Source organism: Euleptes europaea, chromosome 1 (genome assembly GCF_029931775.1).
Source record: "Euleptes europaea isolate rEulEur1 chromosome 1, rEulEur1.hap1, whole genome shotgun sequence".
NCBI classification, from domain to species: Eukaryota; Metazoa; Chordata; class Lepidosauria; order Squamata; family Sphaerodactylidae; genus Euleptes; species Euleptes europaea.
Genome location: NC_079312.1, coordinates 4,126,102 through 4,132,833, shown reverse-complemented (window position 1 = coordinate 4,132,833; position 6,732 = coordinate 4,126,102).

The following is a 6,732-nucleotide window of genomic DNA, read 5'->3' as shown; positions in this document are numbered from 1 at the left end:
GACTTGCTCTATTGCAATATTCGCTTTATTGCGGAGCTCAGGAACCTAACCTGAAATATGCCCGAGGTATGTTTGTACTGCATAAGCTGGATCCTGCCGATAAGCAGGATCCTACTGTGTAATTTTGCATTATTTGGTTCTTGTAGGTTATCCGGGCTGTGTGACCGTGGTCTTGGTATTTTCTTTCCTGACGTTTCGCCAGTGTTACTCCTCTGAAGATGCCTGCCACAGCTGCTGGCGAAACGTCAGGAAAGAAAATACCAAGACCACGGTCACACAGCCCGGATAACCTACAAGAACCAATGAACTCTGACCGTGAAAGCCTTCGACAATATTTTGCATTATTTATTGACTCATGTTCAGTTTTTCAGTTCAGTTTTTGAACTGCTGGTTGCATTACTGTGTAATTTTGCATTATTTATTGACAAGTTCAGTTTTTCAGCTCAGTTTCTGAACTGCTGGTTGCATTATTTATTGAGTCATGTTAACACTTATGCTTTGCTTCAGTTTAGTTTTTGGACTGTTGATTGTATTGACTCCCAAATAGCCTGGAGGGAGAAAAAAATTCCTGAGCCCTAAGGAGATGTTCATAGAATCATAGAGTTGGAAGGGACCACCAGGGCCATCAAGTCCAACCTCCTGCACAATGCAGGAAATTCACAACTACCTCCCCCCCACCCCCCTAGTGACCAGAAGATGGCCAAGATGCCCTCCCTCTCTGCCTAAGGTCACAGAATCAGCATTCTAACCTCTTCTTAAAAACCTCCAGGGAAGGAGAGCTTACCACCTCCCGAGGAAGTCTGTTCCACTGAGGAACCGCTGTAACGGTTAGAAAATTCTTCCTAATGTCTAGACGGAAACTCTTTTGATTTAATTTCAACCCGTTGGTTCTAGTCCGACCTTCTTGGGCAACAGAAAACAACTTGGCACCCTCCTCTATATGACAGCCCTTCAAGTATTTGAACATGGTTATCTTATCCCCTCTCAGTCTTCTCCTCTTCAGGCTAAACATACCCAGCTCCTTCAACCTTTCCTCATAGGACTTGGTCTCCAGACCCCTCACCATCTTTGTTGCCCTCCTCTGGACACGTTCCAGCTTGTCTACATCTTTCTTAAATTGTGGTGCCCAAAACTGAACACAGTACTCTAGTTGAGGTCTAACAAGAGGAGAGTAAAGTGATACCATCACTTCGCGTGATCTGACACTATACTTCTGTTGATGCAGCCCAAGACTGCATTTGCCTTTTTAGTTACCACATCACACTGCTGACTGATGTTCAGTGTTTGGTCTGCTAAGACCCCAAGATCCTTTTCACACGCACTACTGCTCAAACAAGTCTCCCCCATCCTATAATTATGCATTTGAGGAACCATTAACTAGCACTCTTTGGGTACGATCCGTCAACCAGTTGCAATCCACCTAACAATAATAGGATCTAACCCACCTTTTCCCAATTTGTCAACTAGAATACTATGTGGAACCTTATCAAAAGCCTTACTGAAATCTAGATAAACTATAAATGCTCAAGGACTGACTGTTTGATGATTTGTTCGAACACATTTCCTGGTATAGAAGTCTAGCTGATGGGTCGATAGTTTCCTGGATCCTCCTTTTTCCCCTTCTTGAAGATAGGGACAGCATTTGCCCACCTCCAATCTTCTGGCACCTCACCTGTTTGCCAAGACTTTTCAAAAATAATGGACAGAGGTTCCGAAATTACATCAGCAAGTTCTTGGAGTACCCTTGGGGGCAATTCATCTGGCCCAGAGGATTTTGTTTCATTTAAAGAAACCAGGTGTTTGTGCACTACCCCAATGCCAATTTAGGCTGCAATTGCCTTCCCTCATCACATGTTCTGTTTATGCCATGTTGAGCACCGCTTCCCTCATGAGAAGAGACTGAGGAAAAGTAGGAATTGAGTTGTTCTGCCCTCTCTCATCTCCTGTTACAATGTCACTTTCCGGTCCACGCTATGGGCTTATCTTGTTCTTGTTCTAAATCTTACTCTGTACACAGGAAAAGAACCCTTTTTTGTTGCGTTTAGCATCTCTCGCTAGCCTAAGTTCATACTGAGCTTCAGCTTTCCTAACACTCTCCCTACAAGCGCTAGTTATATTCCTCTTTGGTTATAAGGCCCTCCTTCCACTTCCTAAATGAGTCTTTTTTATTTCTCAACTCTTTAAAAAGCTGTTTATGGAGCCACCCTGGGCTCTTTAGGCTCCTCCCATTTTTCCTTCTCATAGGAATGGTTTGGGATTGCGCCTTCAGTATTTTATTTTTAAGAAACGCCCAACCTTCTTGAACTCCCTTCTTCTTAAGTATTTCTGACCATGGGATTCTACCTAGCATAAATTTAAGTTTGTTAAAATTTGCTCTTTTGAAGTCCAACCTACATGTCTGACTACGTACAGGTTTTCCTCTCCCCAAGATTGTAAATTCCAAGAGTACGTGGTCACTACTACCCAGGATGCCTACTACTTTAACCTCATCGAGCAGTTCTTCCCTGTTGGTGAGAATCAAGTCTAAGATAGCTGTCAGCGAGGGCACGCAATCGAGCCCCGGATAGCAAGCTCCGTGTCCTCCCCCCCACACACACACCTTCTGGTCCCGTGGGAAAGTCTCTTCAGTTTGGGAGAAAGGTGGTATGGCCAGAGGCTCCGATGTCTCCATTTCAAAGTAGCCTTCCTATTGTAAATCTGCTCTGATCTCAAGGTGTGATTTTGCCGGAACCCTCTCTCTCTTGAAGTTTGAGAGAACTCTGATGTTTTGCATTTCAAAGCCATTACGTGTAAACAATTCTAGTGTGTGCATCCTATAAAGCTGATCTGTAAAATCCCTGTCGTTATTCTAACCTTAAGTTGTATAGACCATTGAACTCGTTTGCTTTCTTAATAAAACTTTTAAACTCTCTGCAACGTCTGGAGTGAAGTTTATTATTCCTGAGATGCAACGAGGTCCTGGAGTTTGACAGTAGGTTAGAATCACCAGCCTTCTTTTTTATTTTGTGTTAGGAATTAGTATTAGTATGTCTGCCCAATCCTCAAATCCACTCGCCACGGGAGAGGACCTCCAGCAGACCGTCATTGATATTGAGGTTGGCCGGGAAGAAGCGACCCAGGAACAGCGCCCGCCCGTGCCTACCGATGTCCCTGGGAGGCCGACGTGGACCTTCTTGTCCTCGGAAGCCGGACAGCGACAGAGGGTCGTAACCGGCGAATGGGCACCATCGGAACCATGGGGCGAGTTATACCGAGGACCGCTAACCGCTTGGTATGGAGAAGGGGAAGAGTGAAGCTGGGAGGTCGCTCCTGGAGAGTGGTGGAAGGAGCCCTTGCTCGCCCGCACTCCAGTCCTCACCGCAGAGGAGGCTACTCTGCTACGCGGACAGAACCAGACGTTGGTTCTACAGAACCGGGACCTGCAGACTCAGTTGGAGACTCTGCAGAGGGACTTGGCTGCTGTTATGGGGGCTGTGAGTGAGCTCAGACAATCCTTGCAGCAACCCCAAGCAAGCTCGCAGCCCACTACGGAACCGCTCATCTGTGGGGAGGCACCCACGCCCAGACGCCCTACTGCCAGGGATCTGAAAGTGTCCTTTGACGGATCCAGTGCACAGCTGCCCCATTTCCTACTCCGTCTTCGGCTTCATGAAGGACCAAGGAGAGACTTTTGCCTCGGAGGAAGCTCGGGTCAGGTACGTGATCAGCCTTCTGGAGAAAGAGGCGGTAGAATGGGCAGTGACGGGGGCAGAAACTATGCCCAGGGTTTTGAAATCCTTAGAGGAATTTTTGTCTGCTCTGTGACACCATTTTGAGGATCCCCATAGGGGGGAGAAGGCGAAGATTGCCATGCGTCGTTTGAGACAGGGGACCCGCTCAGTGAGTGAGTACGCACAGGACTTTTTATCGCTATCATGCAAGATACGGAGTGGAGCGAAGCCACCAAGGTCCAGCACTTCCGCAAAGGACTACGCTGGGAAGTGCTGGACGGCTGCTTAACCTTGGGAGACCCTGAGTCAGTAGAGGAATGGATAAATTTGGTGGCTTTGGTGGAGAATCGCAAACTGACCCTCCAGTTCTCCAAGGATCGTCCATCAAAGGCAACCCCCATGGCTCCCGCAAGTCCTAAAAACGCTTTCCAGAATTTTGACACGAACACGGACCCCCTGTCACTCACAACCTTCTGCGGAAAGCTGTGCAGTCTGAAGATGTGGTGTACAAACAAGCGAGCCAGTTTGTGTGCAGATGGCATTCCTTCACACGGAACGAGATGAACTTGCTTAGAGAAGATATCCGTGATCACCCACAGAACCGTCTTCCCCTGGCTAGATGGGAGGTCGGTTATGAAATCCATCCCAATCACCCGCCAGGGTACCTCTGGAGTCTCTAGGGGCTTTAGCAATCCCGGGGGCTTCCCCATCAAGCGCTTGTTTGTCGCACACACAGAACAAGATTTAATGAACACATCGATGTCCTGGCACATCCCCGGCCACCAGAACTGCCTTCTTACTAGGTGCAAGGATTTCACAAACCCGAAATGCCCCCCCCCCCGTTTTGGAACTGTGGCTCCATTCCAATACCTCTCGCCGCAGCTCCAGGGGGACGTAGTGTTTGTCCTTATGGGTACCATTCTCATCCGTCGCCTGGGACGGGAGAGCTTCTCCCCCCCGCTCCTGCCGAAGAGCCTCCCCCCACCTCCTCTTGACGGCTTCGGGGAGGTTCTCCGGAACTGCCCAGAAGCGGGAGATAGCAGCATCCGACTTTTGAGAGGAGACTGGGACCGGCTCCTCAGCCCTATTCTCCCGCTCTTGCTGAGGGGATTCCCCCCCTCCCCAGAGTCTTTCCAGAGGTTTGCCCCAACTTTCCCCAAACTGTTCACCATGTTTCCAGCTGTCCCTTGCTTACTCTTTCCGAAACCTCATTTTATATGGTTTTTTTGGGGGGAGGGAGGAAGAGATTGTAACCAAGAGTGCCTTTGGATGCTGTGTGGATGGGAAGGTGTTTTTTTTTTCAGGGCCTGCCCTCTCTGGCACCATATTCCTTACCTCAGCCCTCTGTGGCTCCTGTTTCCCCCCTGCTACTACAGGGCTGTTTTTCAGGCTTTGAAAAAAATGCTCATAGGTCTAGCATTAGGGCGGCAGACGTCTCCTTATCTCTGCAAAGAAAAGGCTAGATAATTTCTTCCTCTAGCCTGAAAGCCGGGAACTGGTGTTTTGTTGCAGAAGATAGTTATAATGGCATAACAACGACAGAGCTATACCTATTACAATTTTTTGAGCATGAAAAATGGACGGCTGAGGCAAGGAAAGTGAGGGGAAAACTGACGTGGATGTTCTGTTGCCACTCAGACTTTCACAGCAGAAGGGAGAAAGAACTATGCAGAACGGTCTCCCTTGCAGCCACCATTCCCTGCCACGGATAGCCTTTTTAAAAAATTGGAGTGAGGGAGGGGAGCTGGCCTCTTTCAGCCAGGGTTTTAAAAACTTTTTTTAAACGGTCAAGGCAAAGAAATGGTAATCAGTAGCAACAGTCATTCCGTTAAGTTCCCCCCACACACCCTCAGCTAGTTTTACTGTGGTTCCCCCCCCCCTTTCTCATCTGCTACTTTATTCCTATTGGCTTGCTGTGGCATTGCTGCTGATGTTTTAATGTTTTTAAACTTTGGAGCAGGTGTCCCCAAGCATAGTGCCCATAGGCATCATGGTGGCCGCCAACATTTTTCCTGGCATGTACCAAGTGTTTTCAGAAAGTGGGCAGGGCCAGAGAGCTTTTGCCCAGCAAGGCTTCTGTTTAAACTTCTTTTAAAAGTTGCTTTGGCAGCAGCTACTGCCACAGCAAAAAGATATTCCCTATATGCAAGAAAATGCAAGAAAACATTTTTAAACAATATGTTCATTCTAAAAGGCCTCCTAAACAGAGCTTCAGCCTGAAATGTTGAAAGAGTTATTATTAGAGAATTTTGTCCTTGTTCCAGTGATCCAGAACCAGTATCTATAGGAAGATCCTGGAACCAATTGCTTAGCAATAGCTCAGAATGTCTCCTGATTTTCCTGCTCAATACATGCCCTCTTCCTGTATTGGGCGCACCTCCATTTCCTGAAATACCTTCTCCTCTTCCTTCTCCTTTTTCCCTTTCAGGAGTGCTTCATGCATTCTGTCCATGAACTCCTTCCCTTATGAAACTGAGTGTGGATAAGTGTGTCTCAAGTCCCTGTATCTTCTCCTCCAGTGGGGCTACCAACTTAGACTTGCTGCAAATGTAATTGCCATTACCCTCAGGTAAGAAGACAAACATGGTGCAGACTTTGCAGGTCACTATCTCTGCTCCCTCACTAGCCATGTTGCTTCGATCCATACTGGAAGCAGTTCAGTCTTTCCTGCACTCCCCTGCCAAACCCCCACACAGAATTCCCTGTTAGTGCCTCCTGTTAGCTTGATCGATTTTTTTGTTTGTTTGGCATGTCCCCAGTAATGGTTACCGACCCTCCTTCTTGTGTTGTATGTGTATTTAACTGAATTATTTATCTATTTTAAATGTATTTTTAATTGTTCTAATGTTCTGGGGGGGGACATTTGAACAGCATGACATAGTGGTTAAGAGTGGCAGACTATATTCTGGAGAACTGGGATCAGTTCCCTGGGATCACATGAAGCCTGCTGGGTGACCTGGGGCCAGTCACAGTTCTCTCTGAAGTTTCTCAGCCCTACCTACCTCACAAGATGCTTGTAGTG